A 27740-nucleotide genomic window follows, 5' to 3' on the forward strand; every position below is an offset into this window, starting at 1 on the left:
TATTTTAAAATTTTCGATAGATTATGTGTTTATATTAAAGGCTAATTAATATTAAAGACCCAGCAGCTATCGAAAAATACTTAACAGCCTTAATAAGATTACAATTATGTGACATATGTGAAATAGATAGATATATTTGTGTATTGCAAGATTATTATTACCATATATATAATCAAGTACCGGATATGAATAGTTATTTAGCATTATTTTTTGCAAAAATACCTGACCCTTGGGGACAAAGATTAATAAAAACTTATAATCCAGGAACAGCTGATACGTTAGGAAAAAGAATAACTCATGTTAGAGATAAATTAAGTGAATGGTGCGGAGATGCTATATTAGCTAAATTAAGCAAGGGATTAAAAAGAAAAATATCTTTATGTTGTAGTAGTCCAAAAATGCCTTTAATGATTGGATGTGATAGTTCATATTATTATGGAAAGATAAAAAGAAAATATAAGAAAAGAACTCATTTTAGAAAAAGATATTTTAAAAAGCGTAAAACAAAATACTATAAGAGAAAGAGATATAAGAAGACGTTTAAGCCTACTTATAAAAGAAAACGAGGGTCCTAAGGAATGTAAATGTTATTTCTGTCATGAAAAAGGTCATTATGCAAATGAATGTCCAAAAAAGTTTAAAAAGAATCTTAAAATATTTGAAATAGACGAGGATATAGGAAAAATGATCGAAGAAGGAGATTTTATACCAATAAATGATTTTCAAGAAATAGACTCTGATGAAAGTATATTTATTTTAACTGAAACAGAATATACGTCATCTGAAGATGAATAGATTGGATACAGCCTCTAGTAGTAAAATAAATAATAACATAATCGATTGTCAAAATGAACAGTTAGGAGAAATATAAACAAGAAATTTTAATAGATAAGAAAAAGCTTAAGCAAATACAACATGAAAATTTTTCGTTATCAAACTATTCAGGATTTAAATTGAATACTTTACAAAGATTAGGAATAAAACCTAGAGATCATCATTTATATTATGGATTAAACATTCAAGAAAGGGCTCTAGATATTAATATAACATCCAATAAAGTTATGATACCTTTATTATCTAAAAAGGATATTCAAGAAAAAATACAAAAGGTAAGACCAGAAATAAGAAATACTTTAGGATGGGTTCACGTTGGAGCCATCCAAATAATAATAAAATCCACATTTAAAGAAGGTATAGATACTCCTATAGAATTAGCAATCATGGACAATAGAATCCAAAATAGAGAAGAAGCGTGTCTTGGAATATTAAGAGGAAATTTACAATATGGAAAACTTAAATTTAATATTTATCCAAGAATTTCCTATCATATTCAAGACAAGGATTTTGATAAAACGTTAAGTTTATTACAAGATTTTAAAAGAAAAGATTTCTTTAAACAACAAAACAGGCCATATTCTATTACATATGCTATCTCTTATTCAATATCGAATACTCATCATTCCGATTGTTTTAGTATAAAAGACACAATAGATTTTCCCTTTTTATTTAATGATGTGTGTCAGATACAAACGCCTACCTTACCTAAAATAGAAGAAATAGATTCAAGACCATTAAGTCTTGATTTACAAGATAAACCGTTATTATTATCTAATAATGTTTCTTCTAGATTATCATTTTCTAATAAAAGTGTAATTAGTCACCATTTAATAAGAGATACAAATTCTAATAGATTCTCTGACATAATTAAAGCAAAAGAAGATACTATAAAAAATTACAAAATACAAGGAGAATACTTTAATGGAAATAAATATTCTCATGTAAACATTTTAATAGATACAGGTGCAAATGGAAACTATATAAATTTCAAACTTTGTAAGAATTTACAAAAATATCCATTAGACGAACCTCACCAGTATACTAATTTTAATGGTGAACTACATGAGATTAATGAAGCTGTGGAAACTATGATAAAATTTGGAGATGAAAAAATTCCATTAAGATTACTAATAAGTAATGAGGATGAAAACGACACATTAGAAATTATGTTAGGATTGACATTTTTAGAAAATGTTAAACCATATCAGATAACCTCCTACGGGTTAAAAATAACACGATATGATAAACTAATATATATACCAAAATGACAAGCTCTAGAAGTATTTATATTCCAATAGGAATCACTTATAAAGATTATAAAGCCGAGTATTTCGCAGCTTACATAGATAGTGGTTCAGGATTAAGTATTTGTAAATCAGAATGCTTTCCAGAAGAATACCATGAGGATTTAACACCTTGTAATGGTATTAGTTTTTCTAAGGATATAGTCTCTTTAAGAAGAGGAATAAGAAATCCAATAATATTGTTAGGATCATATCTAGTTAAATGTCCTTCATTCTACTTTTATGATTCAGGATCAGACGTATTATTAGGAAGTGATTTTTTAGAAAGATTTAATAAGATTACTTTTGATATAATAGCATATCAACTAATATTAAAAACACCATGCCACCACTTAATAGTTGTTAAAAGAATAAAAAATGCATACGGAAGAAAAATTCCAATTAATTTTACAAAACGCGTCAGCAAGCGTGGTGATATAGGCTACAAACCAAACCCAAAACTTGAAAAAGGAATCCCGATTTTACAATGTTACCCAGAAAAACCATTAGACTATCAAGTAAATCTAAGAAATTTAGATATCCATATTGAAAATATAAAGCATAAGCTTAAACAATGTTATACAGATAATCCATTACAATTTTGGAATAAAAATCATATAACAGCAAAATTAGAAATGAAAGATAAAGATAAGGAAATAAGAATAAAGCCCATGAGATATAATCCAGAATACCAAAAAGAATTTAGCACCCAATTAAAAGAACTTTTAGATTTGAGATTAATTAGAGCTAGCCACAGCCCACATAGTTCTCCTGCATTCCTGGTAAGAAAACATGCAGAAATAATAAGGGGAAAACCTAGAATGGTAATAAACTATAAAAAATTAAATGATAATACTGTTTTTGATGGATATTTCTTACCTCATAAAGAAAGTTTAATAAACTGGACTAGAAATAAAAAGATATTTTCTAAGTTTGATTGTAAAAGTGGATTTTGGCAAATAAAAATGCATCCTGATAGTATTAGTTATACTGCATTCTCCACCCCTCAAGGTCAGTATGAATGGCTTGTGATGCCTTTTGGATTAAAAAATGCACCACAGATTTTTCAAAGAAAAATGGATACTATATTCAAAAATTACGATTTTATTTTTTTTTATATTGATGACATTTTAATATTATCTGATAATATCAATAATCATTTAAAACATCTTGATATATTTATAGATTTATGTATAAAACATGGTTTAGCCCTATCTAAACGAAAAACTAGCTTACTAAAAGATAATATTGATTTTTTAGGTATGAAAATAGATGGTAAAGGAATAGAACACCAGAGCCATATTCTTGAAAAAATTATATCCTTTCCTAATAAATTAATAGATAAAAAGCAAGTACAAAGTTTTCTTGGTATATTGAATTATGCTTCAGATTTTATTAAAAATCTCGCAGATATAAGAAAGCCTTTTCAAAACCTATTAAAGAAAGATAAGATATTTAGTTTTGATAAAAGCTTAGAAGACCAAGTGAAAAATATAAAATAATATTGTAGGAACTTACCAAAATTACAATTACCTAAAGAAAACGATGATTTGATATTAGAAACAGATGCTTCAGAGTATTATTGGAGTGGGATACTTAAAAAAATAGACTATGACTCCGAAAATAAAAAAGTTGGTGAAAGCATTTGTAGATACTGTTCAGGCACTTTTAGTGACACTGAAACAAGATATCATATTAACGAAAAAGAGCTTTTAGCAGTTGTAAAAAGTTGTCAAAAGCTTTATTATTTTCTATTACCAGTTAGATTTTTACTAAGAACTGATAATACACAAGTAAAAGCTTTTATAAAAAACAATTTGCCCTCTAAACCTGAGTATAAAAGGTTAATTAGATGGCAAACTTTAATATCCGAATATAATTTTGATATAGAAATAATTAAATCTGATAAAAATGTATTAGCAGATTATTTAACCAGAGATGGAAGATCATGAGATAGCCCAAAAAATTGATAAGCATATTGAAGACATGGATAGGCAGGTGGTGTCTATAAAAGAAATAATGAAAGATATGAAAGAGATGCTAAGTTATTTTAGCACTCTCCCTGAACAGGTCTCAGACGTAAAAGATTTGATCACAAGAAATTGTCTTCTTATAGACTCAAAAATAGTCTTTTATGAATATGATAGCATGATATTGAAATCTTTGGTAAAGCACCAAATAAAAGAAAGAGTGGATTTATCTCCTATATATAAGGAGGTGAAAATAGAAAAAAGAGATATCCCGTCATCTTCAAAGGGAGTTCAAACAATAGATCTTACTTCTGATCAAGATGAACCTAAAGAAAAACATTTTAATTTTAAACCACATTCTGGGCAGACTTCAAATTTTGATAATACTTTCCAAAGGATACCAACTCAACAAGATCTTGTTGAGCAACAGTGGTTTAAAATGAGAGATTTATATAACCTTAAAAATACAGATATAAGATATGTTGATTGTACTGGGGTTTACCCCAGAATTAATTACTTACAAGGTAATTCCCCTGAAGAAATAAGATACTGGTATGATTTTGGATCAATAAATTCAATATATCTTACATCACCAAATTTCCCAGAAATTTCCTTTTTACCAAAATGGGTTAGGGACGGAGTAAGGGACAGTTATCTATATAACTCTACTATTACTCCAAGTGATGTTATGGTGTTAAAACTATTTTCTGCAGGGCCTGATTTTTATAAAAACAATAATTACCCTGCATATCATCTGATTATAATAGAAAAAGTTCATGCATCTCTTTCTTACAATATAGAGACAGAAAGATTAAAAACTTTTCATAGTTTTAATGAAAATGATATTCATAACAGAAGAGCACTTGGTATGAAGATAGTTCTTTGTACTTTAGAAAATATTTTTAAAAGAGAATTTAGAACTTATGGAGGAAGTAAGATGCATTCCTCTGTTATGATAGCTCCAGCAAGGAGAACTCCTCCAGCAGCTAAAAAATATATAGAGGATAAAATCAGATTTTTGGATACTGGTGTTATAGCATCAAGTCCTCAAGCTCAATATAAACTGTGCTTAACCAGAAAACATCAACACAATGTTTGTCCGGCTTGTTCTAAGAAAAAGGACAATATGATTATTGATTCTCCTAAAGAGAGTCAAAAATCATCTGAAGATTAAGATTTTAATTAATCTTATAAAAATAAGATTTCATAAATTAATGATTTAATAAATAATGGATAAACTCTCATGAGATACATACAAAAGTTGGAATGCATGCATCATATAAATCCAAATGTTAGAGTTCCCATAGGGAACATGGATGCAAGAGAAAAGAAAAGCCAAAGTTCAAGTTTCCATGAGGAATCTCAACACCAAATTCAATGATCTGACAATGGAGAATTTCAAGAAAAAGAATATCACATGGAAACAAGATATAGATGACAAAGTGGTGAAGTCTATCTAAAGGGATAAGGGGCCTATATAAGAAGAAAAAGAAGGAAGAAGAAGATCATCGGGCCTGGAACAAAATTTCAAAAAAGAGTGTTTAAGCTTTCATGTATTAAAAATAAGAGTGTTTGTATTTACTTATGTACTTTCTTTCACATCTTCATTGTAAAATACCCATCATGAAATAAAAACTTTCACTTTCCTTATAATACCTTTGAGTGTTCTTCCTATTTAGAAGTATTTCTCTTTTAAAAAGAGGAAATCTCCAACTACGAACTGTTCCTTTTTACCATACACCGGAAGTAGGAAACGAAACCTGGTTGAGCTGAATATTGCTGAAGGAGCCAGAGAGGAGTTACCTAAGGCTACTTAGGTTTGGTCTGGAATAACCTAGTAACAAGACTCCTGGTGTAACCCGGCGATATCTTGGTCAAAACGGGAAAAAGGTACGGAAGCATGTTGGACCCTTGTTCTTTTTAATTTTAAAATACTTTTAAATATTTGAATCTCTTGGGTCTTATAAGGAAAATTCTCATAATTAATTTGAAACAGAGATATAAATACCTGCCTTAATAATTTTAAAATTACACTTAAAAATAATCCCTATGTGTTTAAATTTTGCATACTTATTAAATATTTGTTATAATATGTGGTTTATAAAATTCATAAGTTTCTTAAACTTAGATATAATCTTAAATTTCATGGATAATAACTTACTTGAACTAATAATCTTAAATCGTTCATATTTTTCCGCTGGTACCTCTGAAATTGGTATCAGAGCCACACAAATTTCTTTCGCGGGGGCTCTAGCCGATGAATTTAATATACATGAATACGATTTTAATAACTTAATATACTTAGATTTTATATATATATATATATATATATATATATATATATATATAATACTTCATCAAAATCATAATCTGAATTAAAAGTTTGACTAATTTCTTCTGTTTGTATTATAAAAGTATTATTTATAAAATTAAAATCTAAGTATATTAAGTTATTAAAATCGTATTCATGTATATTAAGTTATTAAAATACTTAGACGCTGATGAAAGTATATTTAAGTATACTTTTAAAATAAATATAAACTTTTAAAATCTAAGTATATTAAGTTATTAATATCGTATTCATGTATATTAAATTCATCGGCTAGAGCCCTCGCGAAAGAAATTTGCGTGGCTCTGATACCAATTTCAGAGGTACCAGCGGAAAAATATGAAAGATTTAAGATTATTAGTTCAAGTAAGTTATTATCCATGAAATTTAAGATTATATCTAAGTTTAAGAAACTTATTAATTTTATAAACCACATATTATAACAAATATTTAATAAGTATGCAAAATTTAAACACATAGGGATTATTTTTAAGTGTAATTTAAAATTATTAAGGCAAGTATTTATATCTCTGTTTCAAATTAATTATGAGAATTTTCCTTATAAGACCCAAGAGATTCAAATATTTAAAAGTATTTTAAAATTAAAAAGAACAATGGTCCAACATGCTTCCGTACCTTTTTCCCGTTTTGACCAAGATATCGCCGGGTTACACCAGGAGTCTTTTTACTAGGTTATTCCAGACCAAACCTAAGTAGCCTTAGGTAACTCATCTCTGGCTCCTTCAGCAATATTCAGCTCAACCAGGTTTCGTTTCCTACTTCCGGTGTATGGTAAAAAGGAACAGTTCGTAGTTGGAGATTTCCTCTTTTTAAAAGAGAAATACTTCTAAATAGGAAGAACACTCAAAGGTATTATAAGGAAAGTGAAAGTTTTTATTTCATGATGGGTATTTTACAATGAAGATGTGAAAGAAAGTACATAAGTAAATACAAACACTCTTATTTTTAATACATGAAAGCTTAAACACTCTTTTTTGAAATTTTGTTCCAGGCCCGATGATCTTCTTCTTCCTTCTTTTTCTTCTTATATAGGCCCCTTATCCCTTTAGATAGACTTCACCACTTTGTCATCTATATCTTGTTTCCATGTGATTCTTTTTCTTGAAATTCTCCATTGTCAGATCATTGAATTTGGTGTTGAGATTCCTCATGGAAACTTGAACTTTGGCTTTTCTTTTCTCTTGCATCCATGTTCCCTATGGGAACTCTAACATTTGGATTTATATGATCCATGCATTCCAACTTTTGTACGTATCTCATGAGAGTTTATCCATTATTTATTAAATCATTAATTTATGAAATCTTATTTTTATAAGATTAATTAAAATCTTAATCTTCAGATAATGTTTAACTCTCTTTAGGAGAATCAATAATCATATTGTCCTTTTTCTTAGAACAAGCTGGACAAACATTGTGTTGATGTTTTCTGGTTAAGCACAGTTTATGTTGAGCTTGAGGACTTGATGCTATAACACCAGTATCTAAAAATCTGATTTTATCCTCTATATATTTTTTAGCTGCTAGAGGAGTTCTTCTTGCTGGAGCTATCATAACAGAGGAATGCATCTTACTTCCTCCATAAGTTCTAAATTCTCTTTTAAAAATATTTTCTAAAGTACAAAGAACTATCTTCATACCAAGTGCTCTTCTGTTATGAATATCAGTTTCATTAAAACTTTGAAAAGTTTTTAATCTTTCTGTCTCTATATTGTAAGAAAGAGATGCATGAACCTTTTCTATTATAATCAGATGATATGCAGGGTAATTATTGTTTTTATAAAAATCAGGCCCTGCAAAAAATAGTTTTAACACCATAACATCACTTGGAGTAATAGTAGAGTTATATAGATAACTGTCCCTTACTCCGTCCCTAACCCATTTTGGTAAAAAGGAAATTTCTGGGAAATTTGGTGATGTAAGATATATTGAATTTATTGATCCAAAATCATACCAGTATCTTATTTCTTCAGGGGAATTACCTTGTAAGTAATTAATTCTGGGGTAAACCCCAGTACAATCAACATATCTTATATCTGTATTTTTAAGGTTATATAAATCTCTCATTTTAAACCACTGTTGCTCAACAAGATCTTGTTGAGTTGGTATCCTTTGGAAAGTATTATCAAAATTTGAAGTCTGCCCAGAATGTGGTTTAAAATTAAAATGTTTTTCTTTAGGTTCATCTTGATCAGAAGTAAGATCTATTGTTTGAACTCCCTTTGAAGATGACGGGATATCTCTTTTTTCTATTTTCACCTCCTTATATATAGGAGATAAATCCACTCTTTCTTTTATTTGGTGCTTTACCAAAGATTTCAATATCATGTTATCATATTCATAAAAGACTATTTTTGAGTCTATAAGAAGACAATTTCTTGTGATCATATCTTTTAGGTCTGAGACCTGTTCAGGGAGAGTGCTAAAATAACTTAGCATCTCTTTCATATCTTTCATTATTTCTTTTATAGACACCACCTGCCTATCCATGTCTTCAATATGTTTATCCATTTTTTGGGCTATCTCATGATCTTCCATCTCTGGTTAAAAAATCTGCTAATACATTTTTATCAGATTTAATTATTTCTATATCAAAATTATATTCGGATAGTAAAGTTTGCCATCTAATTAACCTTTTATACTCAGGTTTAGAGGGCAAAGTGTTTTTTATAAAAGCTTTTACTTGTGTATTATCATTTCTTAGTAAAAATCTAACTGGTAATAGAAAATAATAAAGCTTTTGACAACTTTTTACAACTGTTAAAAGCTCTTTTTCGTTAATATGATATCTTGTTTCAGTGTCACTAAAAGTGCCTGAACAGTATCTACAAATGCTTTCACCAACTTTTTTATTTTCGGAGTCATAGTCCATTTTTTTAAGTATCTCACTCCAATAATATTCTGAAGCATCTGTTTCTAATATCAAATCATCGTTTTCTTTAGGTAATTGTAATTTTGGTAAGTTCCTACAATATTCTTTTATATTTTTCAGTTGGTCTTCTAAGCTTTTATCAAAACTAAATATCTTATCTTTCTTTAATAGGTTTTGAAAAGGCTTTCTTATATCTGCGAGATTTTTAATAAAATCTGAAGCATAATTCAGTATACCAAGAAAACTTTGTACTTGCTTTTTATCTATTAATTTATTAGGAAATGATATAATTTTTTCAAGAATATGGCTCCGGAGTTCTATTCCTTTACCATCTATTTTCATTCCTAAAAAATCAATATTATCTTTTAGTAAGCTAGTTTTTCGTTTAGATAGGGCTAAACCATGTTTTATACATAAATCTATAAATATATCAAGATGTTTTAAATGATTATTGATATTATCAGATAATATTAAAATGTCATCAATATAAACAAAAATAAAATCGTAATTTTTGAATATAGTATCCATTTTTCTTTGAAAAATATGTGGTGCATTTTTTAATCCAAAAGGCATCACTGCATTTTTATTTGTCAAAATCCACTTTTACAATCAAACTTAGAAAATATCTTTTTATTTCTAGTCCAGTTTATTAAACTTTCTTTATGAGGTAAGAAATATCCATCAAAAACAGTATTATCATTTAATTTTTTATAGTTTATTACCATTCTAGGTTTTCCCATTATTATTTCTGCATATTTTCTTACCAGTAATGCAGGAGAACTATGTGGGCTGTGGCCAGCTCTAATTAATCTCAAATCTAAAAGTTCTTTTAATTGGGTGCTAAATTCTTTTTGGTCTTCTGGATTATATCTCATGGGCTTTATTCTTATTTCCTTATCTTTATCTTTCATTTCTAATTTTGCTGTTATATGATTTTTATTCCAAAATTGTAATGGATTATCTTTATAACATTGTTTAAGCTTATGCTTTATATTTTCAATATGGATATCTAAATTTCTTAGATTTACTTGATAGTCTAATGGTTTTTCTGGGTAACATTGTAAAATCGGGATTCCTTTTTCAAGTTTTGGGTTTGTTTTGTAGCCTATATCACCACGCTTGCTGACGCGTTTTGTAAAATTAATTGGAAATTTTCTTCCGTATGCATTTTTTATTCTTTTGAAAACTATTTGATATAATTTGTACAAATTTTCAAAAGTATTTTTATATTTTTATATGCAAACAATAACAATTGTTCTATGCTACATACGTCTAATAAGAGTTTTTAATCATGAAAGCATATGTTCGCAAAATGTGTATCATCATTTTTTTTATTTTATTTGTTCAAAAAAATGTCATATTTATATTTAGTAGTTTTTTATATAAAAAACGCGCATTTGTATTATTCTAGAACTAATTTTGTTGCTTAGCTAAAATAATGTGTATCAATTACAAATTACAGTGAGATTATAACTTTTTTAAAGAAACTTGAAAATTAATATCAAGAAACTAATGGTTAATAAATAATGGTTTATAAAAACTATAGTGTTTCATATTAATTAATGATTAATAATAAATGTAGTGTTAGAATCATCAAACAAAAGCTAACCAAACTCTACTATAAATAGCCGTTCAAAAAACTCTACTATAAATAATTTATACTTTTTAAAGAATATAAATAATAAATAATTTATACTTTTTAAAGAATATAAATAATAATTCGTGGGTTAGGGAGTTCTAGCAAAGCCGATTGGATTCGAGGTCTTCGAGTCCATCACGAGGTTAGTTTTATTGTCTTACAAGAGTCGCAATTTGTTTCCTTGGATTCTGTGGATGTGGGACGGTTTTGGGGTTATGGTGAGTATTCTTTTGATTGGGTTCCTTCATCTGGAAGGTCGGGTGGGTTATTATCGATCTGGGATTCTCAAGTCTTTCGTATGGAAAGGGTGGTCAAGAATAATAATTGGCTTCTAGTTTCGGGCACTGTGAAAGGAAAGAGTAGCTCGTATCATATTCTCAATGTTTATTATCCTCAAAATCTAGTTACTAAACGAGCTCTTTGGGGGGAAATTCGTGATTTGATCGAGGAGGGTAATGGGAGGTGGATTGTGGCAGGAGATTTTAACTCGGTTCGGTGTGCTGAGGATAGGCGGAATTCTTTGTTTAATGTGGGTGAGGCCAATGAGTTTAACGACTTCATTGATGATTCGAATCTTCACGAGTACTCCTTGAAAGGGAGGCGTTTTACTTTTGTCGCAGGAAATAAATTAAGCCGTATTGACAGAATCTTCGTTAATTGGGATTTCTTTATGGAATGGCCGTGTGCGGAGTATATTGCTCTCGAAAGGAATAAGCCGGATCATAGTCCGTTGGTTTTGAAAATTGGTTCTTCCAAGAACTATGGCCCCAAACCGTTTAGGTTTTTCAATTCATGGCTTGGTAGAGAGGATTTTGGGACGTTGGTTAAGAAGACGCTTGTTGATGGCTCGTTTCATGGTTCTCCGGACGCGAGATTGCTGTATAAATTTAAAGCTTTGCGTGCTGCTATCACTAGATGGGCGATCGATTGTAAAGCCAAAGAAAAGGAGGAAAGGGTTTTATTGGAGCAAGAGTTGCGTGACTTGGACCAAACCTTGGAGGTCCGGGATTTGTTGGAAGAAGAGACATGGTCTTTAAGCGAAATTAAAAGACGGCTAGGCGAGTTGGATAATCATTATTACCGGGATTTGAAGCAAAAGGCTCGGTGTAATTGGGCGATTCATGGAGACGAAAATTCTCAATTTTTTCACGGTTTTATTAATAAACGTAAAGCTTCAAATTATTTTCCGGGTTTGGAAGTGAATGGGGCGTGGGAAACAAACCCGGTTCTCATTAAAAAGGAAGTTTTGCGATTCTTTGCTGGTAAGTTTAAAGAATCTATTACACATCGGCCTCGGTTGATTGGATATGGGTTTTCGGTCTTGTCTTCGGTGGAGGCGGATTTTTTGATCAGTGATTTTTCCGTGCATGAGATCAAGAAGGCGGTTTTTGATTGCGGTGGTGACAAAGCTCCTGGGCCGGATGGTTTTAATTTTAGGTTCATTCGGTTTTATTGGGAGTTGTTCGAGAAGGATTTTGTGGATATTCTTGATCATTTTCATAAGGTTAAAAGTTTTTGCTCGGGGGTTGGTTCGTCTTTTATCACCTTAATTCCTAAGGTAAACAATCCGTCTTCTTTGGGGGATTTTAGACCGATAAGTCTCATTGGTTGTATTTTAAAGACTGTGTCGAAGGTGTTAGTGAATCGACTCAAAACGGTTATGAATAAGATTGTCTCAGAACATCAGTCGGCTTTCTTATCCGGGAGATATATTCTTGATGGCCCTTTGGTGGCTAATGAGGTTATTGCTTGGGCTAAGAAGAGGGAAAGAAGAATTTTTATGTTCAAGATTGACTTCGATAAAGCCTTTGATAATGTGAATTGGGAGTTCTTGTTGTCGGTTCTTTCTCAGATGGGTTTTCCTTCGGTTTGGTGCGATTGGATTAGTGGTATCTTGTTGGCGAGCAGATCGTCTGTTCTTGTTAATGGATCTCCTACATTCGAATTTGGATGTCATAAAGGCATTCGTCAAGGTGACCCGCTATCGCCTTTTCTTTTTATTATTCTGATGGAGGCTTTTTCAGGTATGTTGAAACAAGCCTGTGATATAGGTGCGTTTCATGGTATTACTCTTCCTAATGAAGGTCCTACTTTATCCCATCTTTTTTATGCGGATGATGCTATGATTATGGGAGAGTGGTCTTCTTTTAATTTTGATAACTTGAAACGTATTCTTCGCATATTTTACTTGTGTTCGGGGCTAAAGATTAATCTCCATAAATCAGTGTTATTTGGAGTAGGTGTAGAAGATGGTGAGATCGATATCCAAGCCGGTTTCATGGGTTGTAAGCCGGGTAGAATCCCGTTTTCTTATCTAGGGATTATGGTTGGCGCTAACATGAATAGGGTGGTTAATTGGGAACCGGTTGTGTCCAAGTTCAAGAAGAGGCTATCTAAATGGAAAGTTAATTCGTTATCTATGGCTGGTCGGTTAACCCTTATTAAATCGGTGCTGGATAGTCTTCCCACTTATTATTTTTCGCTTTTTAAGGCACCCAAGAAGGTTACCAATGATTTAGAAGCTTTGATGAGAAGGTTCTTATGGGGTGGTTCGGATGAAGTGAGGAAGATGTCATGGGTGGCTTGGGAGGTAGTCACCAAACCTATAAAAGAAGGGGGTTTAGGTATAGCTCGTTTAGAGGTTAATAATCAAGCGCTGATTACTAAATGGCTTGGGAGATTTCTAAATGATCAGCACGCGATGTGGAGAAGAGTAGTGTTGTCTATTCACGGGTCCTCGCGCTGTTGGGGGCTTGCTCCGGTTAATAATGGAGTTCCCGGGGTTTGGAAGAATTGTGTTATGTTCTGGAACAAATTTAAGGTTGATGGTGTGGGTTTTAATAGAGTGATCCGGGCCACAGTTGGGAATGGTCGCCAAGTTCGGTTTTGGACGGATTTGTGGTTGGGTTCGGCGCCGGTTATGGACAAGTATCCGTCCTTATATGCGGTAGAAAAACATAAAAATGTCTTGTTAGCTGATCGGTTGGTGGTCACTGGATCTTCTAGTCGCATTGTGTGGGATTGGCTTAGAGCTCCTTGCTCCCAACAGGAGGTGTTCGAGAAGCAGGAGTTGGAAGATCTCCTTCAAGAGGTGGTGATGGTTGACCGTGAAGATTCATGGTCTTGGGCGGTTGGTAGCTGCAAAGAGTTCGAGGTTTCGGCGATTAAAAGATGGATGGTGCGGTCCGTTGAGGATGCTGGGAGTTCCAGTTTCCAATGGAGCAATTGGGTCCCGAAAAAATGTAATATTTTTATGTGGAGGGCCGTTCTGGATAGCCTTCCAACCAAGCAGGCTTTAGCTAGACGTCATTTGTATTGTGATGATCATAGTTGCGCTTTATGTGAAAGTAATGAGGAATCGCTCGAGCACTTGTTAACCGGGTGTTTCATTTCTATGGCCGTTTGGAATGCGATTGGTTCATGGTGCAACATCCCTAGATCTTTTGTTTTTCATGTCAATGATGTAACACCCCGACCAAAGGCGGATTATACATCGGGGCGCCACATATTGCTTCATTACTCGCGACACTATTGGTGTCAATATTTATTAATACACATTTTATCGCGCACGCGCAGCGGGGAAAATAAAGAACATAAATCAAACATAAATCAATATATTATAAATTATAACATTCAAACAACATTAACTTGTCTTGATACATTTTAATTCTAGGTCCAAAAGTAAAAACGTCCTACGTGTCCACAAGCTCCAAAATAGCTACTGCAAACCTGAACATGTGTTAAAATAAACGTCAAACACTTGCGTGTTGGTGAGAAATCAAGTTTAATAGATAATCATAGATAATCACAGTAAATCTGCGCGCAACACGTGTATGTCTAGAGTTTAACAAGGGTGTAATCAGATTGTGATCAAGCCTAAGATAGTTCATAGATCATAGTTCAATCCATGCTCCCAATTGAGCATAAAAACGAGAAAACATCTGTGCAAGTGTAAACAAAGAAAACCGTAAACGATAGGTCTCCCGTGTTCAACTAATGGTACCAACGGAACTGCGGAATAGGCCGAACAAAGCGGTTAATGATACACACATACAAATAAACAGCCAAGTAAACGTCCTCAACACATGGGATACTGCGCGACTAAATTTCATAAACAAGTTTAAGACTCAAGTTTTGTATGAACACATGAACATCCCAAAGCATCTAAAATAAAAAGGGATTAGATACGAGATAACTCACATGATAAACGATGCGGTGATAGATAAAGCAAGAACCAACTTTAAACAAGCACAAGTTAACCTATAAATAAGATTATTGTTTTAATGATTTGTTTTAAGTCTTGATTATAAGTTAGCATAATTAATAAGTAAATTATAATATATATTACCGGAAAAGCAGGAAGAACAAGGAGGAAGACGGAGGCAGAGAGGAAGACGGCAGAGAGAGCAAGGAGCAAGAGAACAGGGGAGATTAAGTGTTTTGTGTGTGATGTGTTATGAAATATTATTATTATTTATAGAAAAACCCTAGGAGACATAATCCCTAGAAAAGGGGAAAAGATCTCAAAAAGCCAAAGATTCCAAAAGCAAAAGATATCGAAAGATATGGCAGCTGCAGGGGGCAAGATAAAGCTGACAGGGAACAGTAACAGGCATGGGCGGATCAGATAAAGGTACTGGTCAAGCATGGCAAAAGCAGATCTCAAAAGATAATGTCAGTCACTTTTTCTACCAACCAATGGGGGTTGGTACGCATGCTGCGCCGAAAGTAACTATTCAGACATTAGATAGGTTAGGTCAACAGCACAGAAGATAAGACAACACAAAAGCATACAGGCTGGAATAAACAGAAGATACAAGGGTTAAGCGCGGGAAGGCTGAGTGCGCGAGCGCGAAGGCTGGCACAACATTCCTTAGCGCACTGCGGGAAGAATCACAAATCCTTAGCGTGCTGCGTGAAGAACAAGAATTCTAAGCGCATCGCGGGAAGAACATACATTCTTAGCGCATTGCGGGAAGAACATGCATTCTTAGCGCGCTGCGAGAAGAGTTCTCTTCACGCATCGCAGGAACAAGATGTCTTCACGCAGGCTTCCATGTAAGGAGTCTGGCGCGTGGAGCTGCAGACATCCTCAGGCGGGAAGAACCAAAGGACAAGCAAAGAGGAGGGAAACAAGGCGTAAGGGCGGGACGGCGACAAGAGGGAAAAGAAGGCGGAAAGAGAGAAGGAAGAGGGACGGGACGGCGGAAAGAAAGAGAGAGAAAGAGGCGGGAAGGAAAATATATTAAAAGTAAAATATAAGTATAAATATTAAATAATAAAAGAGAGATCGGGTCAGAGAAACGGGTACCTGGGTCGGGTCGGATCGGGGCAGATGTCACAGTCTCCCCTACTTTAAGAAATTTCGTCCCGAAATTTATCTCGAAGTAGGTTGCGCAGAGAACAGGTGCGGGTACTTGATCTTCATTTGATCTTCCCTTTCCCATGTAAACTCGGCTCCGCGCTTGGACTCCCAGCGAACTTTCACGATAGGGATACGACTGCGCTTGGTTTGCTTAACCTCGCGATCCATAATCTCAACAGGCTTCTCAATGAAATGCATGGATTCATCAACTTGAACTTCATCAAGTGGAATGTGAAGGTTCTCGTCAGCTAAACACTTCTTGAGATTGGAAACATGGAACGTTGGATGCACATTACTGAGCGCGAGCGGCAGGTCAAGTCTGTAGGCAACTTTTCCCACACGCGCGAGAATCTTGAATGGACCAACATAACGAGGAGCAAGCTTACCCTTCTTCCCAAAGCGGACAACACCTTTCCAAGGCGACACTTTGAGGAGAACAAGATCACCAACTTGAAATTCGAGAGGCTTTCGCCTACGATCTGCGTAACTCTTCTGTCGGCTTCTGGCAGTCAGCAAATGATCACGGATCTTGGCGATTTTATCGGTTGTCTCTTGAACAAGTTCGGGTCCTGTGATTTGAGTTTCACCCACTTCGCTCCAACAGATCGGGGAGCGGCACTTACGACCGTAAAGTGCTTCAAATGGGGCCATACCGATACTGGAATGATAGCTGTTATTATAAGAGAACTCAATCAAAGGCAGGTGTGAATCCCAATTACCTCCAAAATCAAGAACACAAGATCGGAGCATATCCTCAAGAGTTTGAATAGTTCGCTCAGACTGACCGTCAGTCTGAGGATGATATGCCGTACTCATGTCCAAGCGAGTTCCTAGCGCAAATTGGAGAGATTTCCAAAAGCGAGATATAAAACGGCCATCGCGATCGGATATGATGCTCAAAGGAGTACCATGGCGGCAGACAATTTCCTTGACATAAAGCTGCGCGAGATGCTCAACACGGTAGTTTTCACGAATGGGCAGAAAGTGAGCAGACTTAGTCAATCGATCCACTATTACCCAAATGCTATCATGTTTGCTTGCTGTCAAAGGTAACTTGGTAATAAAGTCCATCGCTACACATTCCCATTTCCACGTAGGAATTTCTGGTTGTTCGAGCAAACCAGATGGGCGTTGGTGTTCAGCTTTCACTTTAGAACAAGTCAGGCATTTAGCTACGAACACAGCAATATCCTTCTTCATACCGGGCCACCAATAAGTTATGCGCAAATCCTTGTACATCTTATCAGCGCCAGGATGAATAGAATACCGAGATTTGTGCGCTTCACAAAGGATATCAGCGCGAAGATTCTCATCAAAGGGAATCCAGATGCGATTGAGATAGCAGAGAATTCCACTCAGATTAGGGACAAAGAGTGCTTCCGCGCCACACGCTAACTCGGCGCGAAGGTTACCATTACTGATGGATGCGCGCTGCGCGTCACGAATACGCGATTCAAGGTTGCTTTGAATCGGCGCGAAGTGAAGCTGGGTGCGCGGCAAGATACAGTTAAGTTGGCAGGGTTTTCGGCTGAGCGCATCGGCTACCACATTAGCCTTACCAGGATGATACCGGATCTCACAATCGTAATCGCTGATGAGTTCGTTCCATCGGCGTTGCCTCATGTTAAGTTCCTTTTGATCAAAGATATGCTGAAGGCTTTTATGGTCAGTGTAGAGGATACACTTAGTACCATAAAGGTAGTGTCTCCAGATCTTCAAGGCAAAAACAACTGCACCAAGCTCGAGGTCGTGAGTTGTATAATTCTTTTCATGAACCTTGAGTTGCCTTGATGCGTAAGCGATAACCTTGCCTCGTTGCATAAGAACACAACCGAGACCTTGGTTGGATGCATCGCAATACACGACAAAATCATCATTACCCTCAGGTAGCGCAAGAACAGGAGCTTCACACAACAAACGCTTGAGCGTCAGAAAGGCTTCTTCTTGCTTCGAGCCCCAAATATACGGTTTACCTTTGTGCGTTAGAGCTGTTAAAGGCAAAGCGATCTTTGAGAAGTTCGAAATGAAACGCCGGTAATAACCAGCTAAGCCCAGAAAGGAACGGATCTCAGAAGGAGAGGATGGCGTAATCCAGTTCTTGATTGCTTCAATCTTGGATGGGTCGACATGAATACCCATCTTGTTTACAACATGACCAAGAAACTGTACTTCATCAGACCAAAATTCACACTTGGAAAGCTTAGCATAGAGTTGCTCGGCTCTAGGCTTTTGCAATACCAATCGGAGATGTTGCTCATGCTCGGCCTTGGTCTTAGAATACACCAGAACATCATCGATAAACACGATCACGAATTTATCCAAGAAAGGCCTACACACCCGATTCATAAGATCCATGAAAACGGCGGGTGCGTTGGTTAGACCGAATGACATGACCAAGAATTCAAAATGGCCATAACGAGTTCGAAAAGCAGTCTTCGGAACATCTTCATCGCGGATGCGCAACTGATGATAACCAGAATGGAGATCGATCTTCGAGAAACAAGAGGCACCTTGGAGTTGATCAAAAAGGTCGTCAATACGCGGTAAGGGATACCGGTTTTTAATGGTGAGTTTGTTCAACTCGCGGTAATCAATACACATGCGAAACGATCCATCTTTCTTTTTAACGAACAACACCGGAGCACCCCAGGGCGAAGAGCTAGGGCGAATGAATCCTTTAGCAGTCAACTCTTGAAGTTGGCTGGCCAATTCTTGCATCTCAGCGGGTGCAAGACGGTAAGGAGATTTAGCAACGGGGGAAGCACCAGGGACAAGATCAACACGAAACTCGACTTCACGAGCGGGAGGGATACCAGGAAGATCATCAGGAAAAACTTCAGGAAAATCACGCACAACAGGGATATCGCGAAGCTTCTTTCCTTCATCGGGTTTAACCACATGGGCTAGAAATGCAATACACTTCTTCCGCATGAGTCTTTGGGCTTCGGCGCAAGACATAAGTTTAAGACCACTGGAGGGTTTTTCGCCGTAAATATGAAGATCACCATTTTCTCGAGGAATGCGAATCATCTTCTTGGCGCAAATAACTTCGGCGCGATTCTTCGAGAGCCAGTCCATACCAATGATAACATCAAAGCTTCCAAGAGGCATAGGGATGAGGTCGATCAGAAAATCGTTTTCGTTAAGGTTAAGCGTGCAATCTTTAATTACCGAGTTTATTAAAACAGTTTCGCCATTAGCCAATTCAACTGAAAAATCTTCTTTTAAGTTATCGCGCGGTCGCGCAAGCTTCCGCTCAAAGGCGCGAGAGATAAAACTTCTATCGGCGCCAGTATCAAAAAGCATAGATGCATAGAATCCGTTAAGCAAAAATGTACCATTAACTACGTCGTTATTCGCTTGCGCTTGGTGCGCGGTTATGTTAAAAGCTCGGCCACGCGTCACTTGGTTCGAAATTTGGTTCACCGGATTCGCTTGAGTAATCTGAACTTGTAGCCTTGGGCACGCGTTCCGGAAATGACTTGGATCACCGCAGTTAAAGCACGATCTGGGTCGTGGGTTTTGGTAAGTTGGCTGTGGGTTCTGCGGGTAGGCTGGTGGTGTTGGCGCAATCGGATTGGAGGGAGGGGTTCTACAGTACTCAACGGAGTGACCTACGCGGCCACATCGGTTACATTGTCGACACGGGACTTGAGGTGGGTGATGAAGTCTACAGGTTGGGCAAAAGGGTTGGTTTCCTGTGTAAGGTTTCTTAGTTGGCGGGGCAGGAAGTGCTGGATTGGTTAAGGCATAGTTGTGGACTACAGGAGGTGCTGGGTAGGTTGACAGTGGGTTAGGCGCGTAAACTGGTTGATAAATTGGTTGCTGGACAATGGGCGGGTTGGTAAGCGCATAGGCTTGTCTGCGCCTACGTTTCTGGTTATGGTTTGAGGGTTCTGGTTTGGTTTCTGTTGGTTCAGGGACAGTCTTGGTGGGTTTGGTTTTCTCAGTTCCCCGCAGGAACAGGGTTCCTGCTCTGACATGGTTGTCGCTGAGCACAGCGGCCAATTCGATGGCGTCAGAGAGGGTAACTGGGTTTCTGGCCCATACAGAATCTTGAATTTCCATGGGGAGACCCCCAAGGAATTTCTCGATGGCTCGGCGGGAAGGGGTAACAAGGTGAGGGACCAGTAAGCTTAGCTCGTGGAAGCGCGTCGCGTACTCGCGCGCTTCACCGCTGTATTGCTTCAAGTTCCAGAATTCTTCCTCCAGGCGCTTAACTTCGTTGGGAGGGCAGAATTCTCGCGTAAGAATTTCCTTGAATTCCTCCCATGTCATGCTAGAAGCAGCCTCTGCGCCACGCGCATGAGCTACTCCATTCCACCATGTAAGCGCTCTGGATTCCAGGACACTGGAAGCATATAGGGTTCGTCTTTCTGAGGGGCATTGGGTATGGAGGAAAGTGTTTTCAATCTTTTCGAGCCATTGGAGCATCACGGTGGCTCCTTCAAGACCTGTGAACTTCGGAGGGTTACCCGCATTAAAGGACTTAATGTTATAACTGGTGGTGTTGGTATTGTTTTGGCTCAAAGCTTGGGCTATTGCGGCGGCCATTTCCTGGGAACGTTGCTGTCTACGCATGCGCGAGGCTTCTCTTCTCTGAAATCGGCGAGATAGCGGAGGCATTCTATAAAAGTTTTAATTTTAGTTAATATCTTGGTTTTTATCGCAAAGTTTAACTTTATAAAGCTTGGTTTCGCAGAGTTAGATACTATCAAAAGTTAAAGTAAAATAAATGATCCTAAATGCAGACTTAATAAAGGTAACAAATTCGAATCAAGAATCGACAATTCATGTATCGCCATGACTTTCCGAATTCCCAATTTAAAATATACGGGCAAACGAGTATTGGAGATTGACGATTCATGTATCACCATGACTTTTCAATCTTCAATATAAAACATACAAGAAAATGAGTATTGGAGGTTGACAATTCATGTATCACCATGACTTTTCAAGTCTCCAACCTCAGAACATAATCGTAAATGGAAATTGAAAATCAACTATTCATGTATCACCATGACTTTTCGGATTTTCAATCCCAACAAACGAATATGTAAGTAAAATCAATAAAAATCGAAATTCACAAAAATCGAAATATCGCGGAATAAAATCATATACTGCGCAAGCGCGAGCATATTCATAAATAACGAGTAATTAACAATAAGCGCGCAAACATGAGATTTCTCTCATGCGCGAGAAGGGACTCTTAGGTATTCTAGGCCGTTACGTCTAACCACCTATCCTAAAGTCAACGAGCTCTGATACCAATCTGTAACACCCCGACCAAAGGCGGATTATACATCGGGGCGCCACATATTGCTTCATTACTCGCGACACTATTGGTGTCAATATTTATTAATACACATTTTATCGCGCACGCGCAGCGGGGAAAATAAAGAACATAAATCAAACATAAATCAATATATTATAAATTATAACATTCAAACAACATTAACTTGTCTTGATACATTTTAATTCTAGGTCCAAAAGTAAAAACGTCCTACGTGTCCACAAGCTCCAAAACAGCTACTGCAAACCTGAACATGTGTTAAAATAAACGTCAAACACTTGCGTGTTGGTGAGAAATCAAGTTTAATAGATAATCATAGATAATCACAGTAAATCTGCGCGCAACACGTGTATGTCTAGAGTTTAACAAGGGTGTAATCAGATTGTGATCAAGCCTAAGATAGTTCATAGATCATAGTTCAATCCATGCTCCCAATTGAGCATAAAAACGAGAAAACATCTGTGCAAGTGTAAACAAAGAAAACCGTAAACGATAGGTCTCCCGTGTTCAACTAATGGTACCAACGGAACTGCGGAATAGGCCGAACAAAGCGGTTAATGATACACACATACAAATAAACAGCCAAGTAAACGTCCTCAACACATGGGATACTGCGCGACTAAAGTTCATAAACAAGTTTAAGACTCAAGTTTTGTATGAACACATGAACATCCCAAAGCATCTAAAATAAAAAGGGATTAGATACGAGATAACTCACATGATAAACGATGCGGTGATAGATAAAGCAAGAACCAACTTTAAACAAGCACAAGTTAACCTATAAATAAGATTATTGTTTTAATGATTTGTTTTAAGTCTTGATTATAAGTTAGCATAATTAATAAGTAAATTATAATATATATTACCGGAAAAGCAGGAAGAACAAGGAGGAAGACGGAGGCAGAGAGGAAGACGGCAGAGAGAGCAAGGAGCAAGAGAACAGGGGAGATTAAGTGTTTTGTGTGTGATGTGTTATGAAATATTATTATTATTTATAGAAAAACCCTAGGAGACATAATCCCTAGAAAAGGGGAAAAGATCTCAAAAAGCCAAAGATTCCAAAAGCAAAAGATATCGAAAGATATGGCAGCTGCAGGGGGCAAGATAAAGCTGACAGGGAACAGTAACAGGCATGGGCGGATCAGATAAAGGTACTGGTCAAGCATGGCAAAAGCAGATCTCAAAAGATAATGTCAGTCACTTTTTCTACCAACCAATGGGGGTTGGTACGCATGCTGCGCCGAAAGTAACTATTCAGACATTAGATAGGTTAGGTCAACAGCACAGAAGATAAGACAACACAAAAGCATACAGGCTGGAATAAACAGAAGATACAAGGGTTAAGCGCGGGAAGGCTGAGTGCGCGAGCGCGAAGGCTGGCACAACATTCCTTAGCGCACTGCGGGAAGAATCACAAATCCTTAGCGTGCTGCGTGAAGAACAAGAATTCTAAGCGCATCGCGGGAAGAACATACATTCTTAGCGCATTGCGGGAAGAACATGCATTCTTAGCGCGCTGCGAGAAGAGTTCTCTTCACGCATCGCAGGAACAAGATGTCTTCACGCAGGCTTCCATGTAAGGAGTCTGGCGCGTGGAGCTGCAGACATCCTTAGGCGGGAAGAACCAAAGGACAAGCAAAGAGGAGGGAAACAAGGCGTAAGGGCGGGACGGCGACAAGAGGGAAAAGAAGGCGGAAAGAGAGAAGGAAGAGGGACGGGACGGCGGAAAGAAAGAGAGAGAAAGAGGCGGGAAGGAAAATATATTAAAAGTAAAATATAAGTATAAATATTAAATAATAAAAGAGAGATCGGGTCAGAGAAACGGGTACCTGGGTCGGGTCGGATCGGGGCAGATGTCACAAATGATTTGGTGGAAGTGCATAAGGTTTGTGGTGCGACGGGGAATAAAAGATTGATTATTCATGGAATTGTCATCATTACTTGTTGGAGGATTTGGCGGGCTAGGAATGAAAAGATTTTTTCGGGCAAGAACACTAAGGTGGCAGAAATGGTTGCGGATATAAAATCTTTGGGTTTTCTTTGGTACAAAAATAGATCTAAGATAGGGGTAGTGGATTGGAAAAGTTGGTGTTCATTTGATGTAACGTGATCGTTGGTTTTGGTTTTTGGATTTCAGCGTCTTTCTCCGTCTTGGTGATAGTCGTTGGTTGTGTCTGTTTTTAATGAAAGTCAATTTTCAAAAAAAAAAAAAATAATTTATACTAAGAAACTAAAAAAATATTAAGTTTATTGAATATGTGTGGCTGCCAAAGTGTTTTCAAGTGTGAGACACGTAAACTAGTTAAAAGGAGAAATCGGATTAAACTAGGTTATGCCCTTATGTGAATAGGCATTTAGTACCATTTAAATGAATTAGTACTTGTTCCTGTTTAATTTTCTTTGTTGGACTTTTAATAAAGTCTTGTATCTCGTTGGAAACTTCAAGAAATATTAGAAAACCCAAGAAATAAAAACATTAACTAATTTAGGAATATAATATTGGTTATATGAACAATCTGACACAAGTACCTGAAAAAAAGACAGGTGATACATACAATGATTGAAAGTCATTAAAAAGGAAGAATAAATTTACCTAAATAACCTTGAAGACAAATGAAAAAGTTGGTGGAGTATGATAACGTGGACAGTTATGGACCTTTGGTTGGGTTTTCATAGTTTTTATAACTAAATGGGGTTTTCAATTTAAACATCCCCTATATATATATATATATATAGGGTTAGGTTAGAATAAAAACCCACTTGAGTTGTGAAAACTTTATAAACTCATTCTCAACCACATGTTTTTAATTAAAGATTAAATCTTGTGGTCCACAATTAAAGTTAATAAAAAATATAAAAGTTTATTTACATTTTCTCTCTCCTGAAAACATATATAATAATTACTAAAAAAATGTAAAAAATAGCAAAACATTTTTTTTTATGTTTTCGATGTTTTGTATGAAATGTAACAACATATATTACATGTAACAAAAAAAAACGATGGTACATAGGATTTTCATGGGTTTTCTCAACTTAAGGGGGTTTCAAACTATACTTCTCATATATATATATATATATATATATATATATATATATATATATATATATATAACTGTTCATCAACCATAATTGATGGACTCGCCAAAAAAAATCCGGTCACTCCAAATTACATCTTGTCTTTTATTCTTACGTTCTTTATTTTTCGGTTTTTACTATATATAATCGATAAAATAGACATCGAATCGGTCAGCTATAGGGATAGAAAAAACCATACAATTTGGACCAAAACCAGAGGGGCTGCTACCCCCTGCCCCTATTAAGCTCCGCCCGTGACGGTGGCGACGAATTTGGAAACCAAATATCTTCTCCGTCATTCATCTGAACCCGAAATCATTAGCGGTGCAACATCTGGATAAAATAATGCCGCCACTGTGTTAGAGGCGGAACCCTTGTCGTGAACGCTGATATTTTCCGTCGCCGACCTCAAAGTCGTTTGAATTGAACGAATCGAAAACCGTCACAGAATTCTAGAGTTTGCATATGGCAGAGGTTGTTGGCGAGTTATAAGGACAGTGGTGGCACCGTGCAGTTGGGTGGCGGCGCCGTATAGTGGGGTGGTGTTGGCGACTTAAATTCACAACTAATTTGTTCAGCCATAATCGATCACTAGAATAATAAATTATCATGGCATGGATGTAGTGATAGACGGTGACGGTGATGGTGATATGGGGTGAACGAAGGTGGGGGCGCCGGAAACCATGGAGTCATCATAAAAGTATCTATCTTACGATGTAAACCAATCGCCAGAACAATGGAGTTGCCGGAAAACCATGGAGTCGCTGGAAACCATGGCATGAACTGGTGGAATTGAGAGAGAGAGATGGTGGTATTGAGAGAGAGAGAGAGAGACACTTAAATACATTCCAAAAAATAATAAAAAAATTCATTCCAAAAATAATAAAAGAATTATGGGCGATCATACCCTTGTGTGCTATAATCAATTCAACAGTTCAGATCTTTTCTTACACTTCTTAGGAAATATTCAATTCTCATTCTAACCTTGATATATATATGTGTGTGTGTGTGTGTGTGTTGGTTATTGTACAAAACGTACACGACACTCTACACCATGGATTTCAATTCCAATTTGAAACTATGCAGTGATATAAACGTAAATAACCTAAACCTAATTCACATTTTCTTTGTTCACTTGCCTCTTTAATTTCTCCATATCAATTTGTAGCCGAACATGTGAGATTCAATAGTTTTTTGTTATTCAAAACTACTAAGTGCGTTCAACCGAAAACACATTTGAACCATCAAAATCATTTAATTTCTAATACAAAATTACTAATTTAATTTTATTTGACCATATTGATTACTGTTTATTTGATCAAGTACTAATTCAATTTTCAGTAGGCCATATGAATATCTAATTCATAACATCAAGTTCAGTGGTATTGCATATCGATTACCATGATGTGCAAAATGTGTTGCAAATTAAATAAAACAAGGTACTGTAATGCTAAAACAGTTGAATACAAATCCAATTGAGCATGATTGTTAATAACGTGGTGCCTTTTTATTACACGCAATACAAAATTATGCTCAGAAGAAAATTGAATTATGCCAGTTAGACCAAAATAACTATCAATTAAAATTACTCTCAAAACATTATATATTATTACACTCATATATTAAAATTACTATCAACGAGACCAAAACTACTCTCAATTAAAGTTAAAATTACTATCAACGAGACCAAAACTACTCTCAATTAAAGTTACGCTTAATTGAACCTAAAATGCGCTCAGTTTGATTGAATATGCTTTAGTTTTATTGTTTGTTACTCAAACAGAAGATGATATGAGGATCGATTAATTCATGAGATGTTGGGGATCAAAGAACACAATGGGTGCACCATATGATTAGATGAATGGTGTAAGATTGAGTTCCATAGTTCCCCACTTTTTGTAGTTCCTTATTGAACTCACCCCTATATATATATATGTGTGTGTGTGTGTGTGTGTGTAGGGATGGGTTAAAACAAAAAGAGATAGTTTTCTAGAAATAGTAAGAATAGATCATAGTCATTGGATTATGTTAATCAATGGTTGAGATTTAAATTTACCAAAAACTGACATAATTTTCTAAAATTACTCTTTCCCCTTTATAATTGACATAGTTTCCTAGAATTGTTCTTTCACCATAATTTGTAATGGCACATGTTAAAAAATTATTAGTTCTTACCATTCCTAGGAAACTCCTTATTTTTATTTGAACCCTTCTTATTCTTATTTGAACCTTATATATATATATATATGGAAAAGTTAGCGTGCAAATGAAATTAATGTGCTAATTGTGAGAATTAAGTAGAGTAATTATATAATTAAATCATAGAGTTGTTTGTATTTGAGCCGAACCCTATTATATATAATATGAAGGCAATTTTGAAAACCTACCTGAATTGAGAAAACTCTTGAAATCCCCATTGTAACAATCAATTTTATTATTTTTTTATTTGTTGACAAAATGTAACATATGTAATTATTATCATGCAAAAAATAAATAAATAAATAAATAAAACAAAAAAAAATAGTTTACTCATGCTATATGTAATATTTTAATTGTTGCATATGTAACACGCGTAAACATATGTTACAATCAAAATGTTGCATATAGTATAACTCATAAGTAAAATAAAAGTTTTTTATTTTTATTTTACGTGATGATAATGTGTATTACATTATATTAAAGAATAAATAAATAAAAACTAATTATTACAATGGGTTTTCAAGATTTTTCTCCACTCAAGTGGATTTTCAAGTTACAAAATAAAAGAATTGGAAATTCCCATCAGACTAGCCAGTATGGCTAGCCGATGCATCGGTCCAATGCTGAACCAGCTAGTTTAAACGATGAAAAGTTGAATGTTCTTAACCAGACCATAAAATTTGTGCCCCACTCTGTATTCTAGATGAGATTTTGGTCATTGATTATTCACTAAACCCATCAAATACTCAGTTTGTAGTAGTGGTATTATAATTAGTCCTTTAATGTTTCAATCTTGTTGCACTAAACATTAACGATGTATTTTGGTTGATGACACTTTATTTTGTAGTTTCTTCTGCCTA

General features: G+C 35.5%; 1 pseudogene; it reads left to right on the top strand.

The window, feature by feature from the left end:
• LOC143611153 (clavaminate synthase-like protein At3g21360) overlaps positions 1-27740 on the top strand; it is a 73552-nt pseudogene that overhangs the window by 17197 nt on the left and 28615 nt on the right.

This window comes from Bidens hawaiensis, unplaced genomic scaffold (genome assembly GCF_021521415.1).
Source record: "Bidens hawaiensis isolate Kalapana, Puna unplaced genomic scaffold, B.hawaiensis_p1.1 tig00029678_1, whole genome shotgun sequence".
Classification (NCBI taxonomy): Eukaryota; Viridiplantae; Streptophyta; class Magnoliopsida; order Asterales; family Asteraceae; genus Bidens; species Bidens hawaiensis.